Here is a 27915-nt window from a genome sequence, read left to right on the forward strand (position 1 = left end):
ACAAGATGGTCTATATGGCCCATTCCAACTCTATGATTCTATAATTCCGACTTGCACAAATAAAGGGTTTTCTCTGGAATGAAATTGGTTAGGAATACAAAATTAAAAGTCCATCATAACACTGCACCGGAATCACTGAAGTAAGGAATTCCCCAATTCCAGTCACAATTTATGACACAAAATGTGCAAAATCCTAAATCCTGGTAAATTCAAGAACAGCTCAGCAGGTAGTATCTGGCTCAGTTAATGAGATTTAGCCCAGGCTAACCTAATTCTTTGAGACCTTGGCTACTAAGCAGGATCGGTTCTGATTAGTATGTGGATGAGGAAACCCCCAAGAAAGTCCTGGGATGCTGCTCATAAGCAAACAAGGGAAAGCCCCTCTCTGTTAATCTGTGGTGGTAGGTCGAGTTGTGGGAGATGTTCCTACTTATTCAATTATTTATACTTTAAGTTCACTGAGCACATTTCGAGTAAGCCTATACAAGCTCGGGATGTATGTTCTATAAGTATGAGCGTTTCCGTTTAAGTGCCCAAGTCGCTTCCTATTGATGGCTACAGTGGTGGGATCCAAAAATTTTAGTAACAGGTTCCCATGGTGGTGGGATTCAAACAGTGGCGTAGCGCCAATGGGGCTGGGCAGGGCACGATGGGGGTGTAGCCGGGCATTCCAGGGGCAGAGCATTAATAATTTCTCTGTTACTGTAAAAAACTCTTACTGTAAAAAAAAGGTTCCTAATTTCCAGCTGGTATCTTTCTGTCCATAATTTAAACTCATTATAGCAAGTCCTATCGTCTACTGCCAACAGAAACAACTACTTCTCCTCTAATTGACTGCCTGTCAAATACTTAATACTTTCAAATACTTAATTTTGTTTCTAGAAATCCAAAGGAGGATACTTTCCTTAAACAAGGAACTTTACCACATTTCTAAAACATGTTTTTAAAACAGCCCAAGAGGGAGAATTATCCCGTTTTCTACCTTCGCTAACCAGCCACATAGGAAACAGGATTTTATTATTTTTGGACCTAATGGAATTTCTAACGGAAAAGCAGACCCAATTAGTAACCCCCTCTCGACACACACAAATAATTAGTAACCCACTCTCGGGAACTGGTGAGAACTTGCTGGATCCCACCTCTGGAAGGCTACCTTATCAATCAATGACCTCTGAAACGTCCTACCGTTAATAGCCTTGCTGTGTCCTACAAATAGCTTGTCCTAAAAGGTCCTCACACCATCTCATTCCCCCACAAATATTAAAGGATTTTGACACCTCTGACACAGCTCCTTAGTAGCCAAGGTGAACTTTGCTCACCAATAGATATGACAAGGATGGGTTCCAAATCTGCACAAGAGACTTCTCTAAAGGGAGCCAAGCAGGAGAAATATGTATGGTTGACCCACATAACAGACGCGAGGTCCCCTCACACAATAAACGACGCGGAAGCGGGAGGGAAAAGAAGGTCCAAAACCAAGGCTGGCCGGTTGGTCACAGAAAAGGCGCGCGAGAGAAAAAAAAAATAACGACTGGACACGCGCCCCTACAGCTCCCAACTGTCAGTTTTCGTACCCTCACACAACAGTTAACCGCCGCTTGACCACGCCCCCTTCCCCAATTGCCTCCGTCGAACTTTCGCCTAGAAGCCACACACCCACGTGATCTCGGCTCCCTAAGCCGCGCCCATTTCCTACCTCGTCGGAGGTTTTTTTTTTAAACAGCGTGCTCCTGTCTTCTCCGCGGCCCCGCCCCGCTTCCCCCAAAGACCCGCCTCCTTCCTATTTTTTCGCTCCTCCTCAGGTGAGTTTTTTGAGGCCACACCCCTCCCCTTCTTCCAGGTTTGTTCCCGGAAATCGTCTGCAGGGGTGGCCGCGCGGCCTCGAGAGAGGAGAAGGGGCAGCCGTCGTCGAGATGGGGGCGGTTGCCACACTGCTCTGTGTGGTTCTTTTGGAGCTCGTGCCCATTTTGCGGGGGCTGAGGCTTCTGCACACGCAGCCCCCCTTCGACTGCTCCCAGAAGGTGAGTGTGAGGGACTTCTTTCTGGCTCCCGTTGGTGGAGGAGCGACTTGGAGACTACCTGTCAGGAAGCCCTGGTTTCTCCTAAAAACTAACTTCAGGAGGTTCCAGTGAAACTGCTTTCTGATGTTACGTTCGAGGGTCGTACTATTGGCCTCTTTTCCCATTTTGTTAAAAGGATTGCAATATCATGTTTGAAGCGCTCTGACTTGTCCGAAGTTCCTTGTCAGTGCTTAATCAACTTTAAAGTATTGTTGCTGGCCGCGCACCCATACGGTTGATAAAACGTGTGCAGAGGAAGCCATTCGCGTGTAACTGAGAGACTTCCTAGATAACTAGAGCTATGGCATCATAAGCTAACCATTGAAGGGGGGGGGACCCCTCAAAAATGGCCTGGCACTGACTGAATATTCTCCATCAGTAAAGGTTGTTGAGAGTTAAAGAGGAAAGGGAGTGGGAGAAGCCTGCTCAACCCCCTTTGAGTTTATTAAATCCTGCTGGTGGAAACATGGGGGGGGGGGGGGAGATGAAATTTCCACTTCCTTTTTTTCTTCTGGGGCGCAACTTTTTCATCTAATTGTAAAGTATGGCAATCCAAAACTAGCAGAAACAGGGAGGTGTATACTTAAAAAATTCCCTGCCTACGTAGAAAAATATGACTCAGAATTTAACACATGGAAGAGGAAAACTTTTGTTAAAGACTGATCAAGATTGAGCGTGGTCTAGGAGGTGTTGAATGTGGGGGGGATACCCGCTTGTGGGCCCAGTTTTGTTACTTCTAGTAGCAAACTTACAGCCACCTGCAAAAAAAGTTGAAATTTCTGCTTTGAAGGGCTACTCAGGTCTGAAAGCATAAACTTGTGAATTTTCAAAAGACACAGAAACCAGATGAAGTCTGAGAACAGAGATGTAAAATCTCCAGAAACTTCGTAACCATGACAACAGAACTGACTTTTCTCCATTTGGGAGAAAACAGAACTATGTTGAATTGTTTCTTATTAAACCTAAACTCATTTTACTATTTTAACAACGTAGAACACATTATCAGTACATTAGTAAGCATACAAAATTGCATTGTTATGAAATTTAAAAATATAATTGCCTAGATCATGCAAATTGCTGATGCTTTTGCTACAATAGCACCTTTTTTTGCCATGAACTCACAGCTGAATTTTGGTGACCCCATACAGTTTTCAAGGCACCAGATGTTAGGAGGGGGTGTGTCACAACCCTGGTGTTCCTTGGAGGTCTCCCATCCAAATACTACCCAGGGTCAGGGCTGAGCATGTGTGACTGGCCCATGGTCACCCAGAAAGCTTCTATGAGACAAATGGGGATTTGAACCCCTGCTCTGACACTTTAGTCACTACACCATGCTGGCTTATCCCCTAAACTAAGTTGAAAATAGAAAACACAGTCTTGGTACTCAATTTAAAAAGTCTTTCCAACTAAAATTTATACATCAAGGATCAAATTCAGTTGCAGTTAAAGACCAACAAGAAATCCAGGGTGTAAGGTTTTAAGAGTCAAAGCTTTTGTTGCCCCTGTCTGTGGAAAAAAGTTTTGACTCTTGAGAGTTTATACCCTGGAAATCTTCTTGGTCTTCAAGGGCTACTGGATTTGACTCTTACTCTTCGACTATAGACCAACATGGCTGCCCACCTAAAACTAGTTTCATTCAGGTACATGTAGGGCTAGCAATGTATTTGGGTAGATAATTCGTTAAAACATTGAATGTTAGCGATTTAGCATACCCACAGAATATTAGTTTTGAACAACATTAGTTCTGTTTAAGCGATACATATTCTCCCTTCACGGGTAAGTACCAATGGTCATTCTTCAAAGTATTGTATAAAGTTACAGGATACATAGGAATTATTCTCTGGTTCTTTAGTGTGGTATATGAAAATAAGCATAGTACACAATTTGAATCAGTTCTTGCTTTGATGTCATTTCAGTCATACCAAAAGAGAAAGTAAAGCAGTTTATAGGCCTTTTTCCATTGCTTGCCCCAAGTTTCTGTTTTTTAAGTTTCTGCGTTTTTCTTGCTGAAAAAAATGTTGGTGAGAAGGACCCAGTGTTCCCCCCCCCCACACACACACACACCCCATTACATCTCTGTGGTCTTTTAAGAGCAGTGGAATTTTGAAGTCATTTAGCAGTGGTGTAAAATGGAAAACAGAGGAGAAGGAAAGAATGATGTAGTATTCTGAAGTACGAAAAGCTGGGTTGGAGAGAAAGAAATGTCCCCTACCCCAACTGCAATATCAGAAAGACCCCAGCTTTTTGTTGTTTCTGGCATTCCCAGTGCAGAGTTCAGCAGGGAGAAGAAAGGTGGCTCTAGCAGCCAATTAAGGGTTGGATGACCCAATATACCCCTCACAGGAGTGTGACCAGCAGGGTTGTCAACTTCCAGGTGGCAACTGGAGATCTTTGGCTATTACAATTGACCTCCAGATAACCAAGATCAGTACCCCTGAAGAAAATACTTTGGAGGATGCACACTACAACATTATATACTGCTGAGGTCCTTCCCTTCCCCAAACGCTGCCCTTCCCAGGCTTCACTCCCAAAATCTCCAGGTGTTTCCCAGGGACGTAGGTATATTTTAAAATGGGAGACATGCCCCACCCATCCTGGAGGCGTGGCCTCACCTCCCCAAGCCCCGCCTTCAGCCTGCAAGCCAGCCGTGCAAGCTGACGGACAGAGTAAGTTGTAGGGGCAGCTGCACTTATGGAGGATGCCCCCAGCCAGACGTGCGACTGAAGGGACATGGAAGAAGAGAACGGCTGCCTGCCCACCTGGGCGCGGGAGGGCAGGAAAGCGAGAAGCCGCCCCACGCAAGGCGCTACTTCTCTGGAAGGTAGTGGCAGGTGACAACAGGCACCAGACAAGTGAAGAAGGGAAAAGGACGCCGAAGGAAGGAGGGGGCAGGATAGATGGCGGCGGCAATGCCAGCAATGGCAAGTTGCATTTGGGAAGCGGCGAGCGCACCTATATACACAAAACTAAAATTGTATATAGATTATAAGATTAACTTCTCATAAATCATAGGTTATGCTTAAGCAAATGTATGCTGATTTTAAAACTGATTTGCATGATTTTGTTAAAATAACATCAATTCTTTAAGTTTGTCCCAGTTCTAACATTCCGGTCAGTAGTTTGTTGCTAGTCTGAAAATGCTTGGTTATCTGCAAGTGAGATGAATGGTGCCATTCTATAAAACAGCTGCTGAATTCCTGAAGGTGTAATCTGTTCACAAATTGTACCCAGGCCTCTAACAAACTTGACTTTCATGCTGCATGAATATTGCTAAACAGCCAGTTTCAGTTATTTGACCCAAACTGGAACTTCAAAGATTTCTGGGTCTCTAATGTAGGCTAAAAGCATGAATCTGATTTTGTCATTACAATGCCGGCGTAGACAGTTTGCCATAAAGGGTGATCCTTCATTCTAGTGTTTACCCTTTGCAGGATTCTATTTTGGTTACCTCTTCATTCTGGACCAGGGGCCCCCTGCTGACTGGAACACCTGTCTTAAACTTTGGACTTTGAAACTCTGTTACACTCAGTGTGATCACGTTCAGAGAACTAAGGCTCGTAAAAGTGCCTTAGGTTATTTAGCTTTTATCCTTGCTATTCGCTGCCCTTGTTTTGTGTAAATCTTCACATTTCTTTAATAAACCTTATTAATTACCTTATTAATTACTTTCATTCTCTAACATTTTGTGGCTTTGTTCTTAACCAGTCTGTCACTCTTAAGAATTAATTTTTGACACCACCAGTGTGCAGATGACACCCGGCTCTGTTTCTCAGCGCAGTTGGGTGGGTCTGGGAAAGCCCTGAACAAATTTCTATAGAAGGAAATGGATGCATGAGTGCCAATAAATTGAAGCTCAGTTCAGATGTGAGTGAGGTGCTGTTGGCCAATGACAAAACTTCTTGAGGATTGAACAAAGATCCTGTCCTGGAAGGAACAAGCTTGATGCTTAGGGTTGCTGCTGTTGGATCCTGTCCTGCAGTTGGAGGCTCAGGTTCCCCCTGTCACCTTCAGCTGATATGCTGCCGACAGCCCTTCCTTGAAAAGTGTGATTTGGTCATAATGATCCACACTCTGATCACATCTAGGTTAGATTACTGTGCTTTATATTCAGCTGGCTTTATATTCTTTATATTCAGCTGGCTTTGAAAGTTGTTTGAAAATTTGAATGGTTTCAGACTACAGCTGCCCAGGCTATCGGGGCTGAATACAGGGCTGACACCACTGCCATGCTGAAAACCTGTATTGTATGCTCGTCCGTTTCCAGGCAGAATTTTAAAGTGCTGGTTCTTCTTAAAGTGCCAGCCCCTCCTTTCCCAGTATCTGACTTGCACAGAACAATTGCATGACTTGCAGTTGCACTGACCAGAGTAATTTCAGCGGTGCAATATCCTGTTTGATGGTATACCAGTGCTGTCAGTTTGCAACATTGCACAAATTTATTATCCCGTTCACTGATTTCACCTACTCCTTTCCCTGCTTTGTGTTGCATATCACTGAAACTGGATACAATTTGAGAAACTTGCAAATTCAGTGAATATAATCAAGATCATCAGCATTTGCTTGTAACCCCCAACTGAAGTGGATTTGCATGAGAAAATCTTAGGATCTAAAACTGAAGAAACAATATATTAGCTTTCAATTATTAATGACCTTGTATTGTCAAAGGCTTTCACGGCCGAAATCACTGGGGTGCTGTGTAGTTTCCGGGCTATATGGCCCTGTTCTCCTGACGTTTCACCTGCATCTGTGGGTGGCATCTTCAGAGGATCTGATAGTAGGAAAGCAAGTGGAGTATATATACCTGTGAGTAACAATGAAGATAGCAAGGTCAATAGGTGAGGGCATGCAGGCGAAATGTCAGAATGCTGCTAGAACGCAGCCATATAGCCCGGAAACCACACAGCACCCCATTAATGATCTTATCAGGCTGAATATTTTTAAAAGGGAGACATTTTAAGCCCTGATCTTAAGGCCTGATCTGTATTCTAGGTAGAATGTCAGGCAGATTTGAATAGATGACTGGGTGAACCTGGTGTCACGTTGTAGCTTGGGCCTTCTGGCATTAATAATATCTCTAATAGAAAAATATGGAAACCTCTTTTTGGTCAAATATCTCACTAACTCAAAATAAAACACACAGGTCCTTTAAAGCACTGGGATAGAGGGGAGAAGTAGAAGTCATAACAATGAAACTGAAGATTGACTTGTTAATTAGTGAATGATCTACAGTGGAACAAACTATGGGTTTCTCCTCACACACACACACAATAAGTTTATCAAATTTGGTTCCCAGAACAAATATTAATATAATCTGATACCAGTAACGGAATTTTTTCAAATCGCACCAGTTTTCTACAAATGATATAGACAAGAGATCTTAAGATCAGCCATTGAAACATCTGTTTCCTCCCTCTGTTTTTTTTTAAATCTCCAATGCGATTAAGAGTTCTGAAGAACTCAAAAGCTTAAATGCTGCTTTGTGGTGTTTTGGTCGGCAGAAGTAAAATGTATTTTATCACTTTTGTTTGGAGATTTTGCTTTGGGCCATCAGGACACACTTTTATTACCTTCGGGGGCTGTCTTGAAGGAGGAATGGCTGTTGAGGTTGGAATTATGCTACTTGTGACACATTTTAAGGGTTGCATAAACTAGTGGACAATGTTAAAAATTTGTAATTTCTCTTATATTCTCTGTACTCTGGAGTGTCCCCTCCATAACTGCCTCTTAATGAATCAGTTTTATTCCCACTTAATTAGTGAATGATCTACAGTGGAAAGAAAGTAGAAAGTAATTAGGGTTGATAAAAATGCTGTCATCTTCAGTTTATTTGTCCTTTTGACAAATTTGTAAAATTGTGAAACGTGAGGGGATATGATGTCCCATAGGTCAAATTTTGTTAGCAGTGTACACTCAAACATGAAGAAGGTAATGTGTGAGACTGCACAAATTCCTTCCTTGTATATTGCATTGCACATCTGAATTAGACCACTGAGCTCTGATCTGTTAAGGTCAAGTAAGTCACAGAATGTAATCCATGATTCATCTCTAACCTTGGGATGTTTTGATTGTGAACAGAACCTGGGGGCGGGGGAGTGACTACAGTTTTGACAACTCTTGATTTAATGTAACCTTAATTGAAGTTCTTCAAAATGACACATTAATATTAAGGTGGTCTATCAATGCAGGTCTCCAATGTCAATGCCTTTACAATCATGCAGGCAGCATGTTCTCATATTCATTTTTTGCATGTTAGATTTCTTGAATCTTTAACATGAAGAATGTTGAACAGTTGCCTCTTGGATTGCTCAGTTCAAGGACTGCTCATGTTTGATTTTCTACCTGGATACTAAAGTTTCAATTGTGATTATGTTGATCATTGGCTTATGCAGCTCTCACTAAACCTCATAAGTTGTACTTTAATATTATACCCATTTTCTGGGCTGTTGTCTACAAAACAACATTTTGCCCTTGGGGTAAGTTATTCAAATAACACAGAGAAATATCTTGGTTGTGCCATGATTTGCTCAGTATGCATATTGATTCTTAAATTGATACCGGGAAGGGTTTTTTATAAGTTGTCAAAACGACAGTGAACATGAGTTTTGCAAAATTATTTTATTAAGCTTGATGGAAGATGAGAGAGAAAGATAAAAGCAGCTACCATGAACTAGCAGCATTGCTGGTAAAGAGCTGTACAAATTGTTTTGCTGTGTTTTCATTTGAGTTACCTGCACAGATAAAATGGATTGCAGACTGCTTGTTAGCTCATGTCCCACCCAAGAAGACCAATGTTTCACAAGATGTTGCAAAATAAACTCTGTGACACAAATTTCCTTTTCGTAATTCTTGCTGAAACCACAGTTGATAATATAAATGGTTGAAGGCAAACTATGCTAACTTGTGATGTATTTCTTAGCTACTGTTTAAGGAAGTTTGGTTAGTGTATGGGAAGTGTCTGTCAGTTCAGAATTGTGAACTGTTAATATGGGCTATAATGGATACTACAGGAATAAAACTTTGATATTCTCCAAAATGGACACTTTCTTCTCATAGGGCTCATTCCGCACATGCATAATAATGCACTTTCAAACTGCTTTCAGTTTGAAGCGGTTTTCTCCTTTGTAACCAGTCTTGGTGGTTAAAAAGTGTTTTCTATGACTGCCTGGACATCTACTTAACCCCTAATGGTAGCTGCAGAAGGTGAAATCATGGGGGAGGGAAAACCTCCCCCCTTCCCCCTCAAGCTCCCACTTCCCCTCCCTCCTGTACCTCCTGGCCATTTTGTTCACACCTTCTTAGTTCTTCTTTCCCAGGTACCTAGCTGGTCTTTCCTCCTTTCCAGCTCTTTCCTGCCCCTCCACATCTTCATGTTTTTTTCTTTCCTCCCTTCTTCCCTTATTCTTCCTCACATTTACCTTCTTGTTATCAGACACTTCTGACAACCCAAACTGAAGCTTTTATTCCTCAGTGCCATCTAAGCATGCACGAGTAGTACTTTGTGTCAGAGGTGACTTTTTAGCCCTGCAATTCCCCCCTCCCTATTTTTTTCATATTTTTCTGCAAAAACTGGGGAGTTCTTCTATGTCTATTGAAACATCTCCAGTATCCCCATGTAGACCCACTTCCTGGAGTCAAGTTTGGAATTAGAGATATACAAGCTAGGGGACCTGCAGAAATTCCATATTCCTCAAGTGGCTTCCACTTTCTTTTTCTCCTTCGTATCCCCCACTCTTTCTCCCTTCCAGCAGCACCACAGTGTGCTCCCAGTGTGCTCTTTTGTTCTTCAAGCCCCTGCCACCTTTCTTTCCCTTTTGCCTGTCTCTTCTACTCCTTGGCTGCTGCCACATTCTGCAGCATTGTCTGGGGGGTTGCTTGGAAACCTACATAGTAGAAACTGGAATCTGTGTACTTTAGCCTCCGATTACCCCAGGTTTGTAGCAAACATCTTTATATAGCATCACTGTGTGAATTGTTTGACCTGTAATCTAGTGCCATGTTTAGAATTAAATTCAAAGATAATTTCAGAGGGTAGCCGTATTGGTCTACAGTAGAACAGGTAGATTGGAGTCGAGTAGCACCTAGATTTTTAAGGTATAAACTTTTAATAGTCAAAACTCCCTTTGTCAGACATGTTTTGAATGGAGATCTGAGTCCTGGTCAGGTGGGATGGGTGGAGGGGAAAGTAGGATGCAGAGGTAAATGCACATTTTAAACAGCTTGGTTGTATCAGAGGGGAAATGCTTAGGAATAGAAAATTAGCATCTGCAGTGAGATAAGAATCCTATGTCCCTATTCAGCCTTGAGGTGGTCCACTGCTTTAAACTTGTGAATGAACTCAAGTTCATCAACCTCCTGTTGTAATCTCCGTTTGAAGCTTCTGTGTTTGTGGACTGCCAGTCTGAGGTCAGCAATGGAATGACCTAGCTTAAAAAGTCCTCCCACTGTTTTTTTTAGTGTTGTAGTTTTTCATGTTGGATTTATTCTTTTGTATAGGGACTGACCTGTTTGTCTGATGTAGAGAGTAACATTGGTGAGAACCAGCGTTGTGTAGTGATTAAAATCAGCAGACTTTAATTTGGACAACCAGGGTTGATTCCCCACTCCTCCATATGAAGTCTGCTGGGTGACCTTGGGCTGGTTAATCTCCGAACTCTCTTAGCTCATACAGAGGCAGACAGTGGCAAACCACCTTCAAACATCTATTGCTTTATGCAATCATTATAAGTCATCTGTGACTTGACAGCAAAATCACATAACATTGGAAGATGAACAAGTAAATGAACCTGAAATTGTATGGCTTGTGTTGTTAGTGGCAGTGACAGTGCTGTCAGAATGAATACAGGCACAAAGTTGGCATCTTGGTTTCTCCACTCAAAAATTTATACCCTGAAAGAAACTCCTGGCCTCCAAGATGCTACTGGACACAAATCTAGCAGATTCAAAGATGTGAGTGTGGTATCACGGTAAGTTTTGTATGTTCTGTCCAAGATCAGCTGCATAGTTGCCATGCAAATTATTACAGCTATCAACAAGAACTAAATAGACATTAGAACTGAACAGACATTCGCTATCAAACTGTATGTTCTATTCTGTACCTTTTGCTTGTAGCTATCATTTATTGAGCTTAATGCCTTTATTTTTGTAAAAAAAAGTTAACATATTCTGTGGCACAATGTTCTATTTGACACAGAAACCCATGATGTAGTGAGAAGTCTGTGCAGGCAGCTACTGTATCTTGATTCTGGAGGATAGGGGTTTTCAGACCTTCTCCATAAGTCACCCCCTCATTGCGAGGAAAGGTTGAAGGCAGCAGGAAAAGAAGAACCAACATGAGATGGATTGACTGTATAAAGCAAGCCTCTGATTACAATAGGACATTTTGGAGGACATTGCTTCATAGGGTCGCTATGAGTCTGAAGGGACTTGATGGCACTTAACACACACTCATTGCCTAGTTGACTGTGGGTCCTGTAAGACCTGCCAATGAATGGGTTCAGATACTCAGAACTGAGGTGAGGATGAGAGGGTAACTTGTCTAAGATCACCCATTGAGTTCTTGGCCATGATGATAAAGCCTGTTTTGTTAGCCACTATATACCACAGTAGATATTTTGTTCCTGTGTTCCCGCTTCTTTCTTCGCTTCTTGTATTAGTTTCTGTCTGTGGGTTGGTGTGATAATTTGGATTTAGAGGATACATTCTGCCTGTAAAAAGGTGTGTTGTAGACATGTTAATCATCATATAAATGAGTGAGAAGATCAAATATGTTTCATTATTGTGTTTTGATGCTTGTTTAGATTGTTGATGGGCAAATAAGCATGCAGATTATAGTTAACCTTTTTTCTTCTATAAATTATAGTTACATGGAAGGTTCCATTGTCTTCATAACAATAGCAAATTAACCTTTGATATAAATTTTAGCAATGCAGGATAGGCATGTTAGAGGAAAATTTCATGGATTCATTGACCATAGGTGTCAAACTCACGCCCCTCCAGATGTTATGGACTACCATTCCCATCACCCCCTGCCAGAATCATGCTGGGAACTGTAGTCCATAACATCTGGAGGGCCATGAATTTGACACCTGTGCTGTAGACTGTAAAAAGGACAGATAAGTGAGTTCTAGATCAAATTAAGCCTGAACTGCTCCTTGAACCTAAAATGACTAAACAGCCTATCTTGCTTTAGTCACATTATGGGAAGATAAAAGTCACTGGAAAGGTTAAAGGCAGCAGGAAAAGAGGAAGACCCAACATGAGATGAATTGACTTTATAAAGGAAGCCCCAGCCCACAGTTTGCAAGACCTGAACAAGACTGTTAACAATAGGGACATTTTGGAGGACATTGGTTCATAGGGTTGCCATGAGTCGGAAGCAATTCAGCAGCACCACACACAGTGCAGGGCCCAGTCCACTTGGAGGTTCACCTAAATCTCCAATGCAATTAATAAGAGTTGTACAAGAGCATGTGCCTTTAGTTATTGCTTCCATCATCTGACTTTTCCACGTGATCAAAGTTTAATCACAGTCTCGATGAACTAAAAATAAGTGTTTAGGACTTGAGTGGCAGAAAGAGATGAGGTGCTTCCTGATTTTACTTGACTTCAATCTCCTGTCCTATCATGCAGTCTAAACAATTTATCACACTAACATGGATCAGGGAGGTTGTTAGTCTACAGAAGCTTGTTCATTCTGCTTTTTAGAGCACAACTGCAGACATTGCTCTTAGCGTTCTCCCAATGTGTGTCACATACAGATGACAGCTGAGGTCAGTAGTGAGCAGGGGATGGGCCTAGATCATTATTTACAAAATCCTAACTATTGACAGCAGATCTAAGTCAAGATTGCACGCAGCTTTCATTAAATCACTACCCATAGGAACTAGAGTATCCCCTCCAACCCATTACTTGAAGTGAAGGTGTACCCCTTCTAAAACCAAGAGGACCGAACTATTGTATCACAGCCAGGATCCTAGACTCAAACCAGTCAGAACACACCAAAATACATAACACCTGTCCTGCAAGATCTGCACTGGCTGCCTATTGAGTACTGGGTCATTTTCAAGGCTTTGGTTTTGACCTTCAAGGCCGTGAGTGGCCTGGGACTCACATACCTTCGGGACCGCATCTCCCTGTATTGCCCTCTTAGGCCCCTCCGTTCATCGGAGGGGAGTCTTCTGGTGATCCCCGGCCCCAAGGATATCCGGCTGGCTTCTGTGAGGGCCAGGGCTTTTACTGTCCTGGCCCCAACCTGGTGGAATAAGCTCCCTAATGAGATCAGGGCCCTGCAGGATTTGAATCAATTCCACAGGGCCTGCAAGACAGACCTATTCTGCCAGGCATTTCCACCAAGACAGCCGGGTTAGATTCCACCACAGTTGGCCTCCCGTGGGCAAGAGTAAGAATATTTGGGTTGTTTCTGTAGTATATTGTATTTATTGAACTCAGGGGCGTAGCTAGGGAAAATGTAGCCCGGGACGAAATCTGAGTTTTGCACGCACGCACGCACACACGCACGCACACACACCCCACACACACCCCGGATATGGGCAGCTGCCCTCCACCACTACTACCAATGAATGATTTTTTGCACCAGGTCATCTCAAAGTCACCATCTCATTATAGAACATGTCCTAACTCACAAATCTGAACAGAACACAGCAAAGGGCCATGCCACACAGCAGAAATAAAAAATGTTGAAAACATTCTCAAAATGCTTTCAAAATGTTTTATTATTGCTATGAAAATGTTTTATGGTGTTATATCCAGCACCCCCAGTTGCCCCCCAGCATTAGAAATACAGTACAGAGACAGGAAGGAAAGGAAGGAGGGAAAGGGGCAAATTTTAACAATAACAATGTAAGGCACTTACTAACATGAATTCACAGTCTTTTAGAAATAAACGTGCAGAACTTAGAAAACTTGGAATAGCTTAAAATAAAATTATTCTTTATAAAATAACTTAACTTGAAATAAAATACAAATATTTCATAGCCTGCAATACGTTGGAATTAGTCTTCCATGGTATAGATTTGTTACAGTCACATGCCTTTATTATCTTTTATATTGTAGGAACTATTCTTGGAATCATAAACATTTCAGTAAAACACCAAGAGTTCCCATCTTGAGGATTCTTTTCACAACATACTGCATAATACAGAATACTAAACTCTAGAATCCATTTTTCAAGCTGGGTCCTGTCTCCACACTCAAGTCCATCTTTCAAGGACCTCTCTCTTCTTCACAAATTGAGATCACAGGATCAAGACCTGGCTAAGTTAAATTGTTAAAGCTTGGTAGCTTATAATATCTCCAGGTAGGTTTTTCTGCAGCGATTTTTTCCTGTAAGAGAGCTGAGACTTTCTGCAGGCCTCTTACAGGAGAGAAAAATCCTGCAAAAGGCCCTGCCGCCATGGAGCCAAACACCCCCCCAGAGCAGCCCTGGGAGGAAGAGAGCCCAGCCACCCTCCCACACAGCAGGGCTGCCCCACCGATCAAGACCTGGCTCTGCAAGCCTGGGAGTAGTTTGCAGCGAGTGACCTCCATGGCAGGCAGGGTTTCTGCAGAGATTTTTCTCCTGTAAGAGAGCTGGAGACTTTCTTGCAGGCTCTCTTACAGGAGAGAAAAAAATCCTTGCAAAAGGCCCTGCCGGCCATGGAGCCTCGCCAAACACCCCCCCCCAGAAGCAGCCCTGGGGAAGAAATTCATGAGCCACCCCCCCCTCCCACACAGCAGGTCGCCCGCCTCCCCCCACCCCTCGGATCAAGACCTGGCTGGGGCTGCCTGCGGCTGCTCTGGGGGTGTTTGGCGTGCCTCCATGGCCAGCAGGGGCCTTCTGCAAGTTTTTCTCCTGTAAAGAAGCGGAACTTTCTTGCAGGCTCTCTTACCTGGGAGAAAATCCTTGCAAAAGGCCTACCCGACCATGGAAGCCTCGCTACCAAAGGCGCCAACTTCAAAGAAGAGTAAGCCAGGCCACCCCCCCCCACCCTCCCAAACAGCGGGTAGTCGTTGCCGCCCCTGCCCGCCCGGCCGGATCGATCCAAGGCCAGTCTGGCTGCCTGCCAGCCAGTGCCTGCGTGCTGCTTACCTGACCTGTTGTTCGTCTTCAGGCTCTGGCAGGCAGGCGCTTAGGGACTGCTGATGGCTCACAGAAGTGGAAAGGGCTCCCTTTACAGCAGCCTTTCCGTTGCTCCTCTTCAAGCCGTATGCTAGTCACAGGTCACATGTGGTGCCTGTTCAAGCTGTGGGCCCGCCCCCTCAAACTCCCCGCCACTCAGGCAGCCTCAGCAGCCCACAAGGAGGCCTGCTTGGGCTGCACATCCGCCCCAGCAGCCCAGCCATAACCGGCAGCCAGCAGCCGACGCTGCCGCCCCCCACGTGACCTGGCAGGAGCCCGCCCGGGGCAGACTGCCCCAGATGTCCCCATTGGAGCTACGCCAGTGATTGAACTTACTATGTTTCAAATGTATTTTTATATTTTTAGTGGTTGTACGCTGCCCTGAGCTCCATGGGAATGGGTGGGGTAGAAATACGAAAATAAATAAGTAAAATCCACCACAGAGCAATCATGTTCTGAAGCTTTGGCCCAATGTAAGTGCAGTTTCTAATATTGCCCAAATAGGACCTGTAGTGGACTTCTTCATTAGCACCCAGGTAAATCCAGGCCCATAACAAGAACATTCTATGTACCCCTTTTTGTAATTGCTTCACCTCCAAAACCTTCTTCCACCATGAGGATGGAATCCCTGGACCCTTCCTCTTCTGGACAACTGGTGAGGTGTAGTGGTTAAGAGCAGGTGGACTCTAATTTGGAAAACTGAGTTTGCTTCCCCACTCCTCCACATGAGCGGCCGAGTCTGATCTGGTAAACCAGATTTGTTTCCACACTCCTACATTCCTGTTGGGTGATCTTGGGCTAGTCACAGCCCCACCTACATTACAAAGTGGGAGAAGAAGGGAAAGTAGTTTGTAAGCCCCTTTGAGTCTCCTTACAGGAGAGAAAGGGGAGTATAAATCCAAACACTGCTGATTCTTCCCATTTTGCTTTCCTTCTCAGTCTGAACTCTTCCACATCCCTTCAACCCTTCCCCTTGGTATCCATGTTTAGGGATTCCTTTCTTCCTACTCGAAGTGCCTTCCTTCCTCATTTATTTTACCACAACTTGTCCATTTTGTGGGCAACCCTTCACCTGTCTCTTCTTTCTGTGCTGGTTTTGCTCTGGACTAGCCTCATGAGAAGGACACAATTTGGAGTCACTTAAAATTGGGCATTCAATAAATTAAACAGTAGCACAGATTCATCCTATGATAGATTTATATGCATATACAAATTCCTGTGAATTTATTGCATTTGCTTTCTGTCTTGTACCTTTTCTGAATCTTGGATAGAACAATAAAGTTATTGGTTAAGCTGTTCTGAATATTTCTCCCTCCCGTTTGATACTTCTGTCAAGGAAGAAAGGGTTGTTAAACCATTCACAGATCATTGCTTTGTCTTGTGAATTCCTTGAGTTAGCAAGCTTCCTCCCTTTACCCTTTACTTGTGGCTCAGATGTTGAGGTTTCTGAGAAACTGCAGTTGGTGACATCCAAATGGGACAGAACAAGCTGTGGGTTGTTCTCTTGACTGAAAGCCAGAACTGTAAGACACAGTTAATCCTACTTTGTAACCAAGAAAACAAACTGCATCTTCTTTCATCCAATTAGGACATTGCAAGATTCAGTTTCTTATTAACCCCCAGACTTTTTGGATCCATGTTCCAGGGTTTGAACAAGCCAGAGAACTGTAGAGGTTCATTCTCAAGATAAATTTATTATAGTTACACCCGAAGGTATGCTCTCGCACTCTCTCAACATAGCTGCTTCAGGGTGTAAGAGTTGGTTCCTTTCAATGACATGGTTGTTCTTTTTCCTACAGGGTCTTCGCTGCATTGTGAGAAATAGTAAGTCCAGTTTTTTTTAAAAAAATTGCCTTCTTATTATTCGTTTTAGAACAAGAGTCTTATGCTAAGCCTCTCTTATATACCTGACTATTTTGGCAAGAGGCTTGGATACCTGAGGCCGACGTAGCAGCAGGCACATGGGACAGATGATGGCATATGAGTCAGAAGAAAAGGGTTGTGTTTTAAAGCATTCTCTATCATTCTGAACTTCAGCTATATGGTGGGCTAGAAATCCAGTTTAAAAATTCATTAGGATTCTTTGTATGGAGTGTGGGGGAGTAGAGGTGTATTGAGCAACTTGATTGCTTATTCTTATAGTAAGCCTTCTCAAAAACAGTTATAATAGGTTTAGTAGCACCTATTTTGTCACTGTTAAATTTAATAATACTGAAATCATGGAACTTTTCAATAGTGTACTTCTCCACGTTATAGCATATTAGTTGTGAATATATCTCTCAAAATATCATATTTGTACAGTATATCACAGAAAGTATTGTTCTATAATGCTGTCCAAAATGGATCCCCACTTTGGTGTCCACCAACACCTTTTCTGGCACTCACAAATGTTTTTAGAAAGTGGGCAGAGCCAGGTGGAGCTTTTGCACAGGAAAAACTTCTGGTTGGCCACTGGACACTTGCAGCATTTTAAAAATTTTGATTTGGCAGCATCTTCATTATGTGACAGAAAGTAAGCTGCAGCCACCATTTTGTATCTAGCTGCATCTCCTGTGGCAGCCATTTTATGGCTGTGGCCACCACGCCATATCAGAACTTATATTGCATGTTCTGAGTAAATAAAATTAGTCTTTAAAAGCATCCCTCTAATTAAAAAAAAAGAAAATATTTTAACATACGCAATTTTTTTGTTCTCTCAAAACTTCCAGTTTTTTTCCATTGGAAAAATAGGGGGGTGGGGCAAATGGACAAAAAGCAGTTTTTGTACAGAATCTTTCTGAATTTTTTTTCAGCATCTGCATTTCTAAAGGTCAATCAAACTTTTCCAAACTATAAGAGCAAAATGCCATTTTAATACTGTTTTTCATGAGTACAGTCCCTGCATATAGGAGATGGAGATGCAGCAGATGCAGCAGATGCAGCAGTGGGAAGAAGACTTGGCCAGGAAGAGCAGAGTGACCTGCTGGTGTTCATTTTGGAGGGCTTTTCTCAAAGCCACAGCTTTTAAAACAGAGTATTTTAACAGGGGTTATCTCTTTTTCTCCTTGTAAGGCTCCTGTGAGCTAAGGCTGCTGAATCTGGAAGGTGGGGCTTGGCAACAGGGTTATGCCACAGGAGTTCATCTCTTGTTGCCCTCTTTTGTCCTTAAGAGGTGGGGCTTTTTGTCCTGAGAGATGGGGCTTTAGTTCAGTCTCTGGAACCAGCGGCAGCAGCTTCAATTGTAGCCATTTTAATTTAATTTTTTTTTGTTTTTTTAAATAAGGGACATATTTGGACAAGATAGTACGTGCAGGAGATAGCTCCAGGGGGGCACTGACTAAAAAAGCTTAATATTTAATATCTAAACAAATTAGAATCACGAAGGCAGAAAGCCAGCAGGGGAGGGGGGGGGCTTTCCAGTGTTTTAAACTGAGTGTCACATGTATGACTATCTGCCACTTGGACAGAAGTCGTGTGGGTGTGCCCCCTCGCTGCAATGAGCTCCTGGCACTCCAATGAACGTGTGTAATAGCGTTCTCTTGAAGCTAAGCAAGGTGGCGAACTCTGGAGAAGCTGGAAAAGAGAGGCAGAGAGGGTGACATGACGAGGCGCGTTCCAGGGATCTCTAACAGCCGGGTCCCACCTCCCAAGGTGACATCTCTTCCAGATGTCATGGAGAATGAAGGTCTTGAGGGACGGAGGGGTGCCAGTTCGAGGTGGGGGAAGATGCTCTCCTTAGATGGGATCCCTTCACTTAACTGGTGATCAGCTATCCCTTCCCTCAAGACTGAGGACATACCCCCCGGGAGGTGTGGTAAAGGCTCCTTGTAGTGGGTGATCTCGGATCATTAGAAATGTAGAGAGTTGGGTTTCCAGAGAGGCGGATGACCGTCATGGTGACTTAAGCCCTTTGCCTGGTCGCGAAGCTGGCGGATGTCACGCTTTGTCTAGATATTAGGCTTTTAGACAAGTGCTGCTGGGTGTGAGTCAGCAGTTGTGGTCCATATTGGCACCAGCGACATTACTGGGAAATGTAGCCAGGGAGGTTCTGGAAGCTAAATTTAGGCTGCTAGAGGGAAAGCAGGTTTTTTCGAAGTCCAGGGACCTCCAAGGTGGCATTCTCCTCAAATGCTACCCGCTCCGCGGCGCGAGGGCGAAGCCAGGTGCAAGCGCGGGGAGAGATACAGGGTGCTCAAATGCGCGTGGATGAGGAGAAGGTGGTGTAAGGCAGAAGGGTTTCAGATTTGGTCAGGAACTGGGGAACCTTTGGGACAAGGGTGCAGGCTCTCGGTACAAACGTGGGACGGGCTTCATCTTAACCAAAGAGGGAACTAGGCTGCTGGCGCCAACATTAAAAAAAAAAGGTGGCAGAACAGCTTTTAAACTGATCCCTGTGGAAAAGCCGACAGGAGCTTTCGAGGTGACTTCGTTCACCGGGAATACAGTATCTAAGTGGGGATGCAGACAGAGAGGGAGGTTTTTCTAAATCAAATCCACATACAAGCGAGGGTGAACATAGCTAAATGTGCATGTGACAAGGGGATAGTGTCTGCAAAAAGACTTTGAGGAGTAAAGCACATAAATCCCAGGTTAAGGACAGAGACAGGGTATACAGGTGTCTCTCATGCTAATAGGTAGGAAGCATTAGATCCTAAAAATGGGGGAGCTAGAGTACAGAGTTTTGAAGGAGGACTTTGATACTTAGTGGGCATTACAGAGACATGGTGGAATGAGGGAGAACCAGTGGGATGCTGTTATACCAGGGCTACAGGCTCTATAGGAAAAGGATAGGACAGAAGGCTGAATTAGGGGGTGGAGTTGCTCCCTTTACATCAGCAAAGCAGCATAGTATCACATAAAATCAGACAATGGCAAGGAGTTGGTTCCCCTTACAAGATATCACTGTGGGATATCAATACCAGGTGTGAAGGACAGTTTAATATTAGGAATATATTATGGCCACTCAGTGACCAAAAGTGCACAAGAGGATTCTGAGATGGAAAAAAAAAGAGAATTAGAGAGGCCAACAAAACAAAAATGTGGTGGTAATGTGGGTGATTTTAACTATCCCCATATAAAACTGGAAAATGCATGTTCAGGTCATATTAAGGAGAGAGCATTCCTGGATATGCGTTAAAAATGACTGTATGGCTTAGAGCAGATGGTTGTGGAAACCAACCAGGGAGAGGTGATCCCAGATCCTAATTCCTATGTGGGGACCCAGGACCTGGTGCAGGGAAGTCAGTGCGTTGTTGAGTTAATAGGGAACAGCGCACCACAATGCCAAGTCAGATTCAGTATCTCATCATGCGAACAGAAGTGGCAAACTACTAATGTAGTTACATTCAGCCTTCAGAAAGGGAAATTTCTCAAAGATGAGGGGGGGATAGTGCTTGCAGGAAGCTGAAAGGGAAAAAAATCAAGAAGAGTCAAAACTTCGTCCAGGATGCTTGGAGGTTATTTAAAAAAACACAGTAATAAAAGCTCAGCTGGAATGTGTTCCAAGGGTTAGGAAAAGGCAGCACCCAGTCCAAAAAAGAAAGCCACCATGGTTAACAAGAGAGGTTTGAGGGAAATTATCAGAAAAAAAGAAAAAATGTCTTTTTAGAAAATGGAAGTCCAGTTTGACTGGATGAAGAATATGAGAAGGGAAATCACAAAATGGTGGCAAAGAGAAGCAAGTTAGCTGTAAGAAGGGAGGGCAAAAGGAGTTATGAGGAACGCATGGCTGCTGAACATCAAGACCAGCAACAAAACAGTTCTTCAAGTACATCAAAAGCAGGAAGCCAGCAAGGGAAGCGTGCAGGTCTGCTAGGATGACAAAGGAAACAAAGGTGTGTGCTAAAAGATGGCAGGGGAGATTGGGTAGAGAAGCTGAATGAATTCTTTTGCATCTTGTCTTCACCCAAGAGGAGGTGAGGAAACATTCCTGAACCTGGAACCAAGCTTCTTAGGAGGCTTATCCGAGGAACTAGCTAAGATAGTGGTAGACAAGGAAGAAGTTCTTGGCAGCCATTGATAAACTAAATGTTACCAAATCCCCTGGCCCAGATTGCATTCACCTTAAGAGTTCTTAAGAGAGCCTCAAGCATGAAATTGCTGATCTTCTCACCTTTTAATATGCAATCCTTATCCTCCCTGAAATCAGGCTCCATCCCTGAAGAGACTGGAAGATGGCCAATGTCACACCTCAATCTTTAAGAAAGGATCTAGGGGGGACCCGGAAATTACAAAGGCCAAGTCAGTTTACGCCTGTTCCTGGTAAATTAGTAGAATTTATCATTAAAGATAAAATTATAAAACATGTAGAAAAGCAAGACCTGCTGCTGGAGAAAGAGAGTCAGCATGTGGCTTTGCAAGAGGGCAAAATCCTGTCTTACAAACTCTACTAGAGCTCCTTTTGAGGTGTAAACAGGCATGTGGACAGAGGGTGAACCGTGGACATTGTTCTACTTGGATTTTCCGCAAAGTTGCTTTGACAAAGTTCCTCACCTCAGAGACTGTTGAGAAAAAACTCCCAGCAAATGAAAGAGGAATAAGAGGGGAAGTCCCTCCTATGGATTAAAAACTGGTTCGGAGAAAAAAAAAACGAGGAAACAAAGAGTGGGTATAAATGGGAAGTTCTCACAATGGAGAGATGTCGGTGGTGTCCCCAAGCTGATCCGCTTTGGGACCAGCAAGCTCTTTAACCTATTCAAGGTAAAATGACCCGGAAGTAGGGGTGGGTAGCGTGGTAGGCCAAGTCGTTGCAGATGATACCAAATTATGTAGGGATTGGGTGAGGAACCACAAAGCGATTATAAGAGCTCCAAGCCGACCTTGATAAATTAGGTGAGTGGGCTCCAGAAATGGCAAATCGCAGTTCAATGTAGCAAAATCGCAAAGTGATGCACATAAGGGGCAAAAAAATTCCAAAACTTCACATACATCGCTTAAGCAGGGAGGGCCAGTGCTATCAGTCACGAGACCAGTGAAAGGGATTTAAGAAGCGCCTTTAGTTGATAGTTCCATGGGAATGTCAACTCAATGCATAGGCAGCTGTAAAAAAGGCAAACCTCTATGCTGGGGATAATTAGGAAAGCGAAATTCGAGAAATAAAACGCAAAGATTGTCATGCCCTTTATATAAAAGCAGTGGTGCGACCGCACTTGGAGTACTGTAGTCCAGTTCTGGTCACCGCATCTCAAAAAAAGCGATGGCTTGAGGAGATAGAAAAAAGTGCAGAAGAAGGGCAACAAGGATGATTGAGGGACTGGAGCACCTTCCCTATGAGGAGAGGCTGCAGCGCGTTTGAGACTGACCTTTAGTTTGGAGAGGAGGCTGAGGGGATATGATTGAAGTCTATAAAATTATGCATGGGTGGAAAATGTTGACAGAGAGAGACATTTTCTCTCTTTCTCACACAATACTTAGGAACCAGGGGCATTCATTGAAAATGCCAGTGGGGGGGGAAGAATTAGACTAATAAAGCGAAACACTTCTTCACGCAACGCGGTGTGATTGGTGTTTGGAATATGCTGGTATACACAGGAGGTGGTGATGGCCACTAACCTGGATAGCTTTAAAAGGGCTTGTAACAGATTTATGGAGGAGAAATGGGCTTTATGGCTACCAATCTTGATCCTCCTTGATCTGAGATTGCAAAATGCCCTGTAACAGACCTAGGTGATCGGAGCAACAGCACGCGAGAAGGCCATTGGCGCATCTCACATCCTATGTGAGCTCCTTAAAAAGGCACCTGGTGGGCCACCGCGAAAGTAGCAGAGAGCTGGACTAGATGGACTTTTGGTCTGGATCCAGCTGGTCTCTTGTTCTTATGTTCTTATATAGGAGATGGAGATGCAGCAGATGCAGCAGATGCAGCAGGAAGAAGACTTGGCCAGGAAGAGCAGAGCGGACCCTGGCTAAGTGTTCCTATTCTTGAGGGCTTCTCAAAAGCCACAGCTTTTAAAACAGAGCATTTTAAATAGGCTATCTCTCCCTTTGTAAGGCCCCTGTGAGCCAAGGTCAAGCTGAATCTGGAAGGTGGGGCTTCTAATTATGCCACAGGAGTTCATCTCTTTGCCCTCTTTTGTCCTTAAGAGGTGGGGCTTTTTGTCCTGAGAGATGGGGCTTTTAGTTCAGTCTCTAATATGGACAAGGCCATTTTAATTTAATTTTTTTTGTTTTTTTTAAATAAGGGACATATTTGGATAAGATAGTACGTGCAGATAGCTCCAGGGGGCACTGACTAAAAGCTTAATATTTAATATCTAAACAAATTAGATACAGAAAGCCAGCAGGGGAGGGGGGCTTTCCAGTGTTTTGCACTGAGTGTCACATGTATGACTATCTGCCACTTGACAGAAGTCGCGGGTGCCCCTCGCTGTAATGAGCTCCTGGCACTCATGAACGTGGTGGCGTTTCTTGAAGCTAAGCAAGGTGGCAGACTCTGGAGAAGCTGAAAGAGGCAGAGAGGGTGATGACGAGGCGCTCCAGGGATCTCTAACAGCCGGGTCCCACTCCCAAGGTGACATCTCTTCAGATGTCATGGAGAATGAAGGTCTTGGGACGGAGGGTGCCAGTTCGAGGTGGGGGAAGATGTCTCCAGATGGGATCCCTTCCTAACTGGTGATCAGCTATCCTTCCTCAAGACTGAGGATACCCCTCGGGAGGTGGGGCCTTTGTAGTGGGTGATCTCGACCATTAGAAATGTAGAGAGTTGGGTTCTAGAGAGGCGGATGACCCTCATGGTGACTTGCCTGCCTGGTGCGAATGGGTAAGTTACGGATGTCACGCTTTGTCTAGATAGGCTTTTAGACAGTGCTGGGGTGGAGTCAGCAGTTGTGGTCCATATTGGCACCAAATCCATTACTGGGAAATGTAGCCGGAGGTTCTAAGCCAAATTTAGGCTGCTAGGGAAACAGGTTGAAGTCCAGGACCTCCAAGGTAGCATTCTCCTCAAATGCTACCCGCTCCATCGCGAGGGCGCAGCCAGGGTAAGCTGGAGAGATACAGGGTCTCAACGCGGATGAGAAGGTGGTGTAAGGCAGAGGGTTTCAGATTTGTCAGGAACTGGGGAACCTTTGGGACAAGGGTGCAGGCTCTGTACAAACGGACGGGCTTCATCTTTAACCAAAGAGGGAACTAAAGCTGCTGGCGCCAACATTAAAAGGTGGCAGAACAGCTTTTAAACTGATCCCTGGGAAAGCCGACAGGAGCTTTCGAGGTGACTTCGTTCGAATACAGGTCTAAGTGGGGATGACAGAGAGGGGTTTTTTCTAAATCAACCACATACAAGCTTGGTGAACATGCTAAATGTGCATGTGACAAGGGATAGTGTCTGAAAAAGACTTGAGGGTAAAGCACATAAATCCCAGGTTAAGGACAGAGACAGGGTATACAGGTGTCTCTATGCTAATAGTAGAAGCATTCGACCTAAAATGGGGATTAGATGAGTTTTGAAGGAGGACTTGATATAGTGGGCATTACAGAGACATGGTGGAATGAGGAGAACCAGTATTGCTATACCAGGCTACAGGCTCTATAGGAAGGATAGGACAGGGCTAATTGGGGTGGAGTTGCTCCCCTACATCAGCAAAGCAGCATAGTATCACATAAAATAGACAATGGGGAGTTGGTTCCCTACAGAATCACTGTGGGATAACAATACCAGGTGTGAAGGACAGTTTAATATTAGGAATATATTATCACTCTGTGACCAAAGTGCACAAGAGGATTCTGAGATGGAAAAAAGAAATTAGAGAGGCCAACAAAACAAAATGTGCGGTAATGTGGGTGATTTTAACTATCCTTATATAAACTGGAAATGCATGTTCAGGTCATATTAAGGAGAGAGCATTCCTGATATGCGCGCTAAAATGACTGTGGTTTAGAGCAGATGGTTGTGGAAACCAACCAGGGGAGAGGTGATCCCAGATCTAATTCTATGTGGGGACCCAGGACCTGGTGCAGGAAGTCAGTGCGTTGTTGAGCCGACAGGGGAACAGCTGCATCACGTTGTCAGATTCAGCATCTCATCATGCTAACAAGTGGCAACTACTAATGTAGTTACATTCACCTTCAGAAAGGGAAATTTCTCAAAGATGAGGGGGGATAGTGCGCAGGAAGCTGAAAGGGAAAATCAAGAGAGTCAAACTTCGTCCAGGATGCTTGGAGGTTATTTAAAAACACAGTAATAAAAGCTCAGCTGAATGTGTTCCAAGGGTTGGAAAAGGCAGCACCCAGTCCAAAAAAAGAAAGCCACCATGGTTAACAAGGGATGCTGAGGAAACTATCAGAAAAAAATATGTCTTTTAGAAAATGGAAGTCCAGCTTGACTGGATGAAGAATATGAGAGGGAAATCACAAATGGTGGCATGAGAAGCAAGTTAGCTGTAAGGGAGGCAAAAGGATTATGAGGAACGATGGCTGCTTAACATCAAGACCAAAGCAACAAACAGTTCTTCAAGTACATCAAAGCAGAAGCCAGCAAGGGAAGCGAGTCCGCTAGGATGACAAAGGAACAAAGGTGCTAAAAGATGGCAGGGAGATTGCAGAGAAGCCGAATGAATTCTTTTGCATCTTGTCTTCACCCAAGAGGAGGTGAGGAACATTCCTGAACCTGAACCAAGCTTCTAGGAGGCTAATCCGAGGAACTAGCTAAGATAGTGGTAGACAAGAAGAAGTTCTGGCAGCCATTGATAAACTAAATGTTACCAAATCCCTGGCCCAGATTGCATTCGCTAATTCAAGAGTTCTTAAAGAGCCTCAAGCATGAAATTGCTGATCTTCACTTAATATGCACCTTATCCTCCCTGAAATCAGGCTCCATCCCTGAAGACTGAAGATGGCCAATGTCACACCTCAATCTTTAAGAAAGGATCTAGGGGACCCGAAATTACAGGCCAAGCCACTTTACGCCTGTTCCTGGTAAATTAGTAGAATTTATCATTAAAGATAAAATTATAAAACATGTAGAAAAGCAAGACCTGCTGCTGGAGAAAGAGTCAGCATGGCTTTGCAGAGGCAAACTCTGTCTTACAAACTTACTAGAGCTCTTTGAGGTGTAAACAGGCATGTAATAGAGGGTGAACCGTGACATTGTTCCACTTGGATTTTCCAAAAGGTTTTTTTGGACTGAAGTTCCTCACCAGAGACTGTTGAGAAAAAACTCCCAGCAATGAAGGAATAAGAGGGGAAGTCCCTCCCGGCATGGATTAAAAACTGGTTGAGAAACAGGAACAAAGAGTGGGTATAAATGGGAAGTTCTCACAATGGAGAGATGTAGGGAGTGGTGTCCCCTGCTGATCCGCTGGGACCAGTGCCTTTAACCTATTCATAAAATGACCTTCGGAAGTAGGGTGGGTAGCCGCAGGCCAAGTTTGCAGATGATACCAATTATGTAGGGTGGTGAGAACCACAGCGATTGCTAAGAGCTCCAAGCGACCTTGATAAATTAGGTGAGTGGGCTCAGAAATGGCAATCGCAGTTCAATGTAGCAAAATGCAGTGATGCACATAGGGCAAAAATTTAAACTTCACATACACGCCACAGGGCCAGTGCTATCAGTCACGAGACCAGAAAGGGATTAGCCGCCTTTAGTTGATAGTTCCATGGAATGTCAACCTTCAATGCATGGCAGCTGTAAAAAAGGCAAACTCTATGCTGGGGATAATTAGGAAGGAATGGAGAATAAAACTGCAAAGATTGTCATGCCCTTATATAAAGCAGTGGTGCGCCCGCACTTGGAGTACTGTAGTCCAGTTCTGGTCGCCGCATCTCAAAAGGATATTGAGGAGATAGAAAAAGTGCAGAAGCAAGCAACAAGGATGATTGAGGGACTGGAGCACCTTCCCTATGAGGAGAGGCTGCAGCTTTGGGACTCTTTTAGTTTGGAGAGGCTGCTGAGGGGGGGGGATATGATTGAAGTCTATAAAATTATGCATGGGTAGGAAAATGCTGACAGAGAGACATTTTTCCTTCTCACACAATACTAGAACCAGGGCATTCATTGAAAATGCTGGGGGAAGAATTAGACTAATAAAAGGAAACACTTCTTCACGCAACGCGGTGATTGGTGTTTGGAATATGCTGCCACAGGAGGTGGTGATGGCCACTAACCTGGATAGCTTTAAAAGGGCTTGGACAGATTTATGGAGGAGAAGTTCCATTTATGGCTACCAATCTTGATCCTCCTTGATCTGAGATTGCAAATGCCCTTCCTTTAACAGACTAGGGTGATCGGGAGCAACAGCCAAAGAGAAGGCCATTGGCGCTCTCACATCCTACGTGATTCTTAAAAGGCACCTGGTGGGCCACTGCGAGTAGCAGAGAGCTGGACTAGATGGACTTTGGTCTGATCCAGCTGGCTTGTTCTTATGTTCTTATATAGAAAACTGTATATCAGTAAGATGTTCTAACTCATCCTTTTCTTTGTTAGATTATTTTTTACTTGGAGAGGGCTTTTTAGGTAGTTTCTTACTCTATACTACATGGCAGGGGTGGGGTCAGCCCCCTCGGGTCTGGTCCTGGAGTGTTTCAGTTCGCCATCTTTTAGGAAAAGGGACACGTCATTGATGTCAACGCTTGATTTAATCGGGTAGGTAGCTGTATGCATAAAGAGCTGGATTGTGTTTGAAGAATGGACTCCCACTCTGCTCCAAGTTCTCTAACAGAGGTCCATGCAGATGTTTTCTCTGGTGAGGAGGGAGAGCTTTTTCCCGTGATGAAACATGCAGTGGAAAGTGGCTACTGATGGCAGTGAGTAACAGCAGTTTA

The 27915-nt window shown here is 43.9% G+C and overlaps 1 long non-coding RNA gene across 1 annotated transcript; it reads left to right on the forward strand.

Moving 5' to 3' along the window:
* Positions 1-1673: 1673 nt before the first annotated feature.
* On the forward strand, positions 1674-27803 carry LOC125435203. Its single transcript, XR_007244868.1, has 3 exons — positions 1674-2021; positions 16977-17001; positions 27741-27803. It is a non-coding gene; the product is annotated as an uncharacterized LOC125435203 (long non-coding RNA).
* The last annotated feature ends 112 nt before the right edge of the window (positions 27804-27915 follow it).

This window comes from Sphaerodactylus townsendi, linkage group LG06 (genome assembly GCF_021028975.2).
Source record: "Sphaerodactylus townsendi isolate TG3544 linkage group LG06, MPM_Stown_v2.3, whole genome shotgun sequence".
NCBI classification, from domain to species: domain Eukaryota; kingdom Metazoa; phylum Chordata; class Lepidosauria; order Squamata; family Sphaerodactylidae; genus Sphaerodactylus; species Sphaerodactylus townsendi.